At 45.9% G+C, this 10,412-nt stretch overlaps 1 pseudogene across 1 annotated transcript; it reads left to right on the top strand.

The window, feature by feature from the left end:
- Window positions 1-6,505: 6,505 nt before the first annotated feature.
- Window positions 6,506-10,107, top strand: LOC116095508 (annotated as a pseudogene). Its single transcript, XR_004120620.1, has 3 exons — window positions 6,506-6,787; window positions 9,504-9,609; window positions 9,735-10,107. The product of XR_004120620.1 is annotated as a 60S ribosomal protein L36 pseudogene (transcript).
- Window positions 10,108-10,412: the final 305 nt, after the last annotated feature.

Here is a 10,412-nt window from a genome sequence, read left to right as displayed (position 1 = left end):
AGAAGAAGAAGAAGAAGAAGAAGAAGAAGAAGAAGAAGAAGAAGAAGAAGAAGAAGAAGAAGCTTGAGAACAGGGGCTGTGACGGCAGGATAGTTATGCAAAGATTATCCATATTAACTATCCCTTACAAAGGATTTCAGCAGCAGGTGAGTATTCAATCAGCCATCATTAGAAGCCAACACTTAACCTTCATTCTGTCTTTCTCGGGAGAGACAGCCAGTCACCCTTACAGCAGGTCAGTTACACCACCCTGCAGCAATTACAGTTGGCTGGAATGCTTGTTCTAAATGTGGTTTTCCCTTCCTGGACCTGCAATGCTTCTAGTAAAGCCACAATCGGTGGACTATGGGATTCCTTGTTCACTATCACCTAGCTCATACAGTGTCTTTCTGACCAAAGAGCTTCCTCTGTGGCCGCTGAAGAGCCTCAGTGGGTTTCTACCCCATTATCCTTCAATCACTTCCAAGACAGAACAGTGAGAACAGCCACTGAAGACAGATGGTGCCAGAGGACATCTGACATGGCTGGAGGCTGCTCTTCCACCTATAGGACATGCATTAAATTGACCAGTACACGGGGTTGTTTTCCCTTAGTCAGAATACTTGGGTCTGAGATCCAAGGAGTAGAAGTGAGAGTTGGGAGCCAGAGCTGGTGGTGCATGCCTTTGATCCCATAAAGCAGAGGCATGCCTTCTTCTGGACTTTACAAACCCCTGCACTAAAGGGCACACATCCCACACAGGCACACACATATACACGTAATTAGAAATAAAGTATTAGAAAACCAGGGGCCTGGTGAGATGGCTCAGCAGTTAAGAGCACTGACTGCTCTTCCAAAGGTTCTGAGTTCAAATCCCAGCAACAACATGGTGGCTTACAACCACCCGTAATGGGATCTGACGCCCTCTTCTGGTGTGTCTGAAGACAACTACAGTATACTTATTTATAATAATAAATAAATCTTTGGGCAGGAGTGAGTAGGGATTGAGCGAGCAGGGTTGACCAGAGTGAGCAGAGGTCCTAAAGAAAAAAGCCAATTCCCAACAACCAGATGAAGGCTCACAACTATCTGTATAGCTATAGTGTGTACTCATATGCATAAAGTAAATATATCTTTTTTTTTTTAAAAAAAGTATTAAAAAAATAAACAAGAACTAAGCTCAGCAGTGGTGGCACTCACCTTTAATCCTAGCACTGAGAGGCAGAGGCAGTTGGAACTCTGAGTTTGAGACCAACCTGGTCTACAAAGAGAGATCCTGAACAGCCAGGGTTACACAGAGTCAAAGAGCCAAAAAAAACCAAAACAAAACAAAGACAAAAACAAGCCCCACTATAATAGCCATGCATATTTCCCTCCTCCCCCGCCTATTCCCTTATTATGAGATGACCTTATCTTCTCATTTGCCAGAAACAATAAAAACCTAAAACTTAAAATCTCCTCCACCTTTTGTTTTGTTTTGTTTTCTTCTTTCACTGTTATTATTACATGTAGATTCCTTTATACTTCTTTTGGAGACAGAGTCTTATTGTACAGTCCATGTAACCTCAAACCTGTGATCCTCCTGCCTCAGCTTCCTAAGCATTAGAATTATAGGCAAGTAGCACCACTCCAGGCTTGCTATGCAGTCGTTTGGTTGGTTTGGTTTGCTGTTTTCCCTTTGAAGTTGGTCACCTGTAACGGAGTGCAGAGGTGGTTCAGTTGACAGTGTGTGAATCAGGACATCGACTAGCAACTCAATATCACTGCCACCCTCTCTGGATCCCTAAGGATCACAGAAAGAGAAGCTGGGAACTTCCTTTACCGGGGCCCCTCTCTGTGTAGTTCCGAGGCAGGATAGAAAGACGGGGAAGGAAGGAAAAGGGGCCCCGGACCCCAGGCTGGTTGAAGCCTCTTGCCACCTGAGTCTCAACAAGTCCAGCACATTTAACATTTGCCATATAGATTGCCTAAGTACAGACAGTACTGTTTTATATGATGTTGTGTTTACGTTAGAATGTGAAAATTCAATGACCTACAGTTATAGTTTCTCTCCCAGACATTTCTCCAGGAGTTTCACCAACAAGACTCTAACTTTTATTTATAGTATTTTATTTAAAGGCAGTGGTGGTACACACCTTTAATCCCAGCACTTGGGAGGCAGAGGCAGACAGATTTCTGAGTTCGAGGCCAGCCTGGTCTACAGAGGGTGTTCCAGGACAGCCAGGGCTACACAGAGAAACCCTGTCTCGAAAAACCAAAAAAAAAAAAAAAAAAAAAAAAAAAAAAAAAAAAAAAAAAAAGAAAAGAAAAAAAGAAAGAAAAGAAAGAAAGCAAAGAAAGTGTTTAATCAGGGGCTTGCTTACAGTTTCAGTGGTTAGTCCATCATCATCATCATCACAGTGGGATCACAGAGGCAGGCAGATGCTGGAGAGCTACATCCTGATTCCTATGCAGAGAGAACACATAGGCTTGGCATGGGCTTTAGAAACCTCAAAGCCCATCCCCAGTGACAGACTTCCCCCAGCAAAGCCATGCCTCCTAATCCTTCTAATTATTTCAAACACTGAGAAGCATTCAAATATATGAGTTTTATGAGGGCCATTTTATTTTATTTACTCTTTGGTTTTTTGAAACAGGGTTTCTCTGTATAGCCCTGGCTGTCCTGGAACTCATTCTGTCTATCTGTCTGTTTCTCTCTCTCCCTTTTTCTAGAGATGACCCCACTGTGTTGCCAAGGCTAGTCTTAAACTGGCAATCCCCCATCCTTGGCCTTCCAACTGCTGGTATTATGGGCAAATGCCAGCACAGCTGCTTCTTGTGCAGGCAGTATGCTCCAGAACTGAAACCAAGTACATAGATGGCCAGACTGAGAAGTTTAGCTGTGCGACTGGAAGATTTAATCATTGATCTCCGCACAAGCAGGAAGGATCCAGGAAGAACTCACTCATACCACAGCCTGCGTCTCTGTGACATGTATCATAGACCCACAATTCTTTTGAGAATGTTGTAGCTACAGAAACACTGGCATGGTGCTGGAGAAATGACTCAGTGGCTAAGAGCACTGGCTGCTCTTTTGGAGTACCCAGGTTCAATTCCCAGCACCCCCATGGGAGCTCATACCAAACTCTAGTCCTCTGGAAAAGCAGGAAGCATTCTTTTTGTTTGTTTGTTTTGTTTTGAGCAGAGTCTCACTGTGTAGGCCCTGATTGGCCTGGAGTTCACTATGTACTGCAGACTGGCCTCAAACTCACAGAGACACCTCTGGTTCCTAAGTGCTGGGATTAAAGTAGCAAGAAGCACTTTTAGCCAATGAGTCATCTCTCTAGCCCTGATCATTATATTTTTAAATACATGCCTTTTACTTAACAGCTAGGTCACAAATTTTTTTCTTCCAATTTGTCATTTAGCTTTTCACCTTGTCAGTATCACTGGTCTCTACGCCCTCCATAGGTAGACTTATGTAATGCTAGAGATCAAGCCTGACCAAGCCAGCTCAGTCAGTCAATGGGATCTCCAGGGAGGGGGCGAGGATTAAAAAGAAAAAGACAATTAGACAACACTGTAGCATGACCCCAGCCTGTTCTGAGGCTAAAGCAGGTTTTTGGGGTTTTTTTCTGTTTTTTTTTTTGTTGTTGTTGTTGTTGTTTTGTTTTGTTTTTTGTTTTTTTGTTTTGTTTTGATTGTTTTTCGAGACAGGGTTTCTCTGTGTAGCCCTGGCTGTCCTGGAACTCACTCTGTAGACCAGGCTGGCCTCGATCCACCTGCCTCTGCCTCCCAAGTGCTGGGATTAAAGGCGTGTGCCACCACCACCCAGCCTCCTGTCTGCTTTTATACAATTCTAAGTACATGGAAATAATGTCAGTTCTAGGTTAAGGAACACACAAGACAATAAACACAAATAGTCAAGGAACAAGCAAGGCAATAAATAAAGACCCACGACCACTGTTTCTAAGAGCTTATCAGGATAAACAAGATAGCTGAGTTTACTTCCCCGTCCTAGCCCAAGACTGTATGTTTCCTGATACAGAACAGAGCTTAAGAAACTATTGAAGTCTAGGAGATTGTTGCTGGTCCCATAGGATTTTGCCCATGATAAATACTTAAAAATGCTATCAGCAACAATTAAGAGAGACACCCATGGGGCTGGAGAGATGACTCAGCGGTTAAGAGCACTGATTGCTCTTCCAGAGGTCCTGAGTTCAAATCCCAGAAACTACACGGTGGCTCACAACCATCTGTAATGGGCGTCCAATGCTGTCTTCTGCTGTGCCTGAAGACAGTGACAGTGTAATCACATGCATGAAATAAATATGGCTGGAGCAGGGCTGGAGCGAGGGGGACTGGGGCAGGGGAGAAGAAAAGAAAATAAATCGTCCCCTGAGAGCCTGGCAGTGGTGGCACATGCTAATTGGGAGGCAGAGGCAGGCAGATCTCTCTGAGGCAGATCTCTCTGAGTTTGAGGCTAGCCTAGTCCACAAAGCTAGTTCCAGGCTGTTATACAAAGAAACCCTGTCTAAGAAAACCTAAAAAAGCTGGGCAGGGGTGGCACATGGCTTTAGTCCCAGCACTTGGGAGGCAGAGGCACGTAGATTTTTGAGTTCGAGGCCAGCCTGGTCTACAGAGTGAGTTCCAGGACAGCTAGGGCTACACAGAGAAACCCTATCTCGAAAAACAAAAAACAAAAAACAAAAGACAAACAAACAAACAAACAAACAACAAAAAAGATCGTGTCTTTTAAATCATTTGCTCAAGCACTCAGTAATGTTCCTCATCCTGTCTCTACTGACATGTAATTTCTTTTTTCTTTTGGTTTTTTTTCAAGACAGAGTTTCTCTGTGTAGCCTTGGCTGTCCTGGAACTCGCTCTGTAGACCAGGCTGGCCTTGAACTCAGAAATCCACCTGCCTCTGCCTCCCAAGTGCCGGGATTAAAGGTGTGCGCCACCACCGCCCAGCTGACACGTAATTTCAATTCTACCATAATACTATTTCACATTCCATATATACAGAGGTCTGGTTTTAGCATCTCTCTTCTGATTTTTACACTTATTGACTATCCTTGCACCAATAACATATTAATTGCTATAACTTTGTAGCAATGGCTTTCAGTGAGAAATAATTTTATTATATGTGAGTACACTGTAGCTGTCTTCAGACGCACCAGAAGAGGGTGTCAGATCTCATTACGGGTGGTTGCAAGCCACCATGTGGTTGGATTTGAACTCATGACCTTTGGAAGAGCAGTCAGTGCTCTTAACCACTGAGCCATCTCTCCAGCCCATGAGAGGCAATTTTACCTCCCAGGGGACATTTAGCAGAGTTTGGCATTATTTTTGTCTGTTATAAACTTGGAGGTGAGGTGGGTACCACAGGCATCTGCTGGGTAGTGGCCAGCAATGCTGCCAAGCTACAGGAACCGTGCTCCAGGACAACAGCTCACCGCGCACCAAGGGCTGCCCACTTTATAGTAAGAGCTGGAGTCCCAGTGATCCTTCACAGTAACGCTTCATGATTTATCCCTCTAGCCTCACTGAGGAACAGAGAGCTAATAGACTAAGGGACTTGTCCTAGATCCTACACTTTTTAACACTTGTTACAACCAAGTGCAAGATAAACTAAAACTCTAAAAATAAGATAGTTCCTGTCATGTCCTACAACAGGGCTCCCAAATCCCGCTACAGTCATAATCAGAAAACTCGCTGTATTGCCAGCTCCTGGGATGCATGGTAGAAATACCAGCAGGGGAGTTCACAGCCTGGTGTGGAAACAGACACCGAGCAATCTCTCTCAGAGTGCAATTCTGGTAGGGAGGTGTCATTTCGGGTTCCTGTCACAGGACGGTGTCCTACAGTCTTCAGGAAAATGGCATTCACTGTGTTCCCAAATCTCATTTAAAATGCCAGTTTTAACCTGTGACGACAGATGTCTGCTAAGCCACACCCACTCAAATCCCTACAAATTCTGAATCAGCTCACCTAGTTGGATTTTAGAAGAATAAGGTCAGCTGGGCGGTGGTGGCACACGCCTTTAATCCCAGCACTTGGGAGGCAGAGACAGGCAGATTTCTGAGTTTGAGGCCAGCCTGGTCTACAGAGTGAGTTCCAGGACAGCCAAGGCTACACAGAGAAAAACCCTGTCTCAAAAAACCAAAAAAAAAAAAAGATCAGAAATCAGTGAGGAGACCAACATTTTACTTTCTCCTTCTGTTTAGAGTCATGCCTGTCTGTTCTATCTGCATACGTAGCAGGGCCTTGGTGATGAGACAGCAGAAAGGGCGTTAGCACCACTAGAAGCTCCTCTGCTTTTTAGAAGTTTGGGATGACACAAAGGTCATCACGTTCTCTCCGGGGACGCAGGATGGATGTGTTAGTCCCAACCCATTTATGATACATGGCCTCGTGGTCCAGCCTTAGAAAGCTACTCTTATGACACTCTCCCCAGCCTCCCCAGCAGTTCTTAAGTGTTCTAGAATGTTAATGTTTATTAAGTCAGAACCTCATCATCCTATTTCTGACATACAGATGATGAGAGGTGGAGTCTCTTATGATTGATTAGCCACCTGTCCCTTCCACTCTGCATGCACATCTTACTGCAGGGCACTTTTCAATGTCAAACTACCTCATTCCCCTCCCAAATGCCAGATTTTCTTCTTTGTAGGCTTGTTGTGGATGGGCCTGGTGCTGTTCTTGTGAACCAATCTCCTAATGAATAAAGGAGCCAATCATGAGGGGAGTAGGTGGGACTTCCGGGTTGGACGGCAGAAGAGAGGAAGCAGGAGACTGGTTCTTTTTGGACCAGAGCCGGAGTCAGGTAAGCTGTAGCTGCTAGAGTTTCCTGGTATCATGGTGGATCTGCAAGGATTTGTAACTGGAGGAATCAGATTTTAATAAGGTTTATAAGACTGGGTTTAGTTGTTGCGTCCAGAGATTGAGTTACCATTGTTTCTGAACTGAGTTTGTGTGGCGTTTTCCTTCACGCTGTGGCTAGTCTGGCTAGTCAGTCTACAGCGGTAAAGCGTGGGTTTGCCAGATGTGCACCACAAAGGTCATAGAGAGATTTGAAGCATAGGGTTGGCCAGTGGGAACCTAGAGAGCTGGGTGGAGAGAGTGTGGAGTTCTGAGTTAGAGTCTCCACAAGATAAAAACATCCCGCCAGCTGGCCAGGCTGCCCGAGCTGAAGCACAAGCCCCGGAGCGTGCTGTTTTTTTTTTTTTAAATATTTCCGGCAGTATAGGCTTATATCACCTCCTGCCTCGCTCCTTTCCCATTCACATCCTGCCTCTCCTTTTCTGGGGGCCTGATTTTCAATTTCCTCTAGACTCAGTCCTGGGAGAGCTCCTGCATCTGGTGGCTGACTTTCTAAACTCTTTCGTTGCCTGCCCTCCTTTTTTTTTTTTAAAGATTAATTTAGTATATGTAAGTACACTGTAGCTGTCTTAGGACACTGGGCGTCAGATCTCATTACGGATGGTCCTGAGCCACCATGTGGTTGCTGGGATTTGAACTCAGGACCTTCAGAAGAGCAAGCGGTCAGTTCTCTTAACCGCTGAGCCATCTCACCAGCCCCAACTTCCTTCTTTTAAGGAGGAATGCTTTAGGCACTGTAATTAAATACCTTAACCTTCCTTGCATGCCACTGTACTTCGCTAAAGAAAGATGTCTAGTTTGTAAGGTTGCAGTGCGAGAAGTTTCATCCAGTGATGCTCCTTGCCTTCTGAGCCAGACCGACACCATTTTCAGCACCATGTTTCTTCTAAGCTTCACTAGATTGAAAAAAGGAAACTTGGCTTGGTGGTTTGGGACAGTATTTAGTTGGAAAGTTGTGAAAGAGTAATTAAATTTAAAAATATCCCCGTTCGGATTATTCATCCAATAAGTACTCAGTAAGCATGTACCATGTCCCAAGCTGTGGCCCTTGAGTCTAAAATGCAGGCACTGTCTGAGGATCACATCCTCAGTTGGGCACCAACCAACCATTTTGACACAATGGGTATCATAAAATGTAGTAACCTCTCTAAATGTTGTGGGAACGGGCAGGAGGCAGCTTGGTCATGACCACATCCTGAGTGCCTCAGTCTGACAAGTAGGTGCTGTGTTAACAAGGGTTAAATGAGGGACCAGGGATATGGCAGGGGTAGTGCAGCGCTTACTGAATGAAACCAGGCATGGTGCCGCATGCTGTAATCCTGTGCTCGGAAAGTAGAGGTAGAATAATCAGAAGTTCAAATTCATCCTCAGCTATAGAGTGAGTTTGAGGCTGGCCTGGACTACAAGAGATCCTGCTTCCGGAAAAAAAAATTTTATGAAAGCCTCCCACGGGGTTGGGGGAGAGTGGGGTGACTACAAGATAAACCTTATGGCATCCCTGCCCTCGGGAACTCAGTCCAGTGAAGGATAAGAAGATAACTGTTGTCGGGCGGTGGTGGCGCACGCCTTTAATCCCGGCACTTGGGAGGCAGAGGCAGGAGGATTTCTGAGTTCAAGGCCAGCCTGGTCTACAGAGTGAGTTCCAGGACAGCCAAGGCTACACAGAGAAACCCTGTCTCAAAAAAAAAAAAAAAAAACTGTCAAGGAGATGTGGAAAAAGTAACAAAGACTCAACAGATTGGACAGTGGCCAATCCCTATGAGCAAAGACATTCATTCAGTCTTGGTTCTATCAACTAAATGCCAAGCTCTTACAAAATGCCTTCACACACCCAGAAGCCATCTAGCCACTTGTAAACAGTACATGCCTCCATCCATACATAATACATTGTGTCACATACCACTGTAGCTGACATTTGTGAAAGCCTGCTGTAATCTGAGATACTATACATAGAATACCTACTATGTGCCAGAAGCTTTGCAGATTGTATTTATTTAGTGGCAGTGTTAACAGATCCAACCCAGAGCCAAAAGGCTCCGCCGAGGAGCATCTCACATCATTTTATTCAGAGCTGACAAATTTGTGATGTAGGTGTTGCTAGTTTCACAAATCATGTTCGAGATCATTCATGAAATGGGGGAGAGCCAGAGAGATGTCTCAGTGGGTGAAAGGCACTTGCCACAAACCCTGAGGATCTGAGATCAATCCCTGGGAAGTACATGGTCCAGAAAGAGCTAAACTCCTGTAAATTGTTCTCTGACCTCCGCATGTGTTCTGTGACACGTGTGCACGAGCGCGCATTCACACACACACACACTAAAACCTAATTTTTTATTTTTTGGCTGTCCTAGAATGTGCTATGCAGACTAAGCTGGCCTCAACCTCATTGAGATCTACTTGCATTTGCTTCCCAAGTGCTGGGATTAAAGGTGTGTGTCACCACACCTGCCGCTAAACCTAAGTCTCTCTATCCTTAAAACACATCTGCCAAACAATGGTGGTGTACACCCTTAGACCCAGCACTTGGGAGGCAGAGGCAGGCAGATCTCTGAATTCTGAGGCCAGCCTGGTCTACAGAGTGAGTTCCAGGACAGCCAGAGCTAAACAGAGAAACTCTGCCTCCAAAAAAACAAAAACTTTCAAATGTGTTTGTTTTACAGACGCCCGCTTGCTTTCGTCATCCCAGCCTCCCTACACTCTTTCTGATCTTTGGCCTTGCTCAAAACCACCTTCCTGCTGTCCCAGCTGCCATCTAAGGAGCAGCAGGTAAGTGGGTCTCGTCGGGGCTCCTCTGCCGCCATCGGGCCCCGGGCCCCGCGGGGCGTTCCGGGGTGCGGGGGTGGGGGGAGCTAGACGAGTCTCAGCCGCTGTCTTGTCCCTGCTGCCCGCAGCCATGACTCTGCGCTACCCCATGGCCGTGGGCCTGAACAAGGGCCACAAAGTGACGAAGAACGTCAGCAAGCCGAGACATAGCCGGCGCCGTGGACTCCTCACCAAGCACACCAAGTTCATGCGGGACATGATCCGGGAAGTGTGCGGCTTCGCACCCTACGAGCGCCGCGCCATGGAGTTGCTCAAAGTGTCCAAGGACAAGCGCGCACTCAAGTTCATCAAGAAGAGGGTGGGCACACACATCCGTGCCAAGAGAAAGCGGGAGGAGCTGAGCCACGTGCTGGCAGCCATGAGGAAGGCGGCGGCCAAGAAGGATTGATGAACCCTCCCCCAATAAAAGATCGTTCCTACCAAAAAACAAAAAAACCCCCACCTTCTTAGTTTTCTCATTTGTTCAGACATTTGCGGGGAACATAGCAGAAGGGATCAGCATTTTGCTCAAGTGCCTTGGCGTGGAATAGAGTGCTGGCTGTTTCTGAGAATAATGGATCTCTTGAGTCCAGAACACCTGCATCTCTTGGCCTGAGAGTTTCATTTGGCTATAGGAGGGTCCAACCCATATGCCAGGCAGGCTGAGTGGTAAGAAATATTTATGCTTGCAAGGAGCACTCCTCAACCACTGTGGGGTGGAGCTGGTAGGAAAAATATCCCAGCTTCCTGAACCCTTGGGGGAACAA

Source organism: Mastomys coucha, unplaced genomic scaffold, assembly GCF_008632895.1.
Source record: "Mastomys coucha isolate ucsf_1 unplaced genomic scaffold, UCSF_Mcou_1 pScaffold18, whole genome shotgun sequence".
In the NCBI taxonomy this organism is placed as follows: Eukaryota; Metazoa; Chordata; class Mammalia; order Rodentia; family Muridae; genus Mastomys; species Mastomys coucha.
Note: the sequence above shows the minus strand (reverse complement) of the source record. Positions and strands in the feature narration are given on the sequence as shown.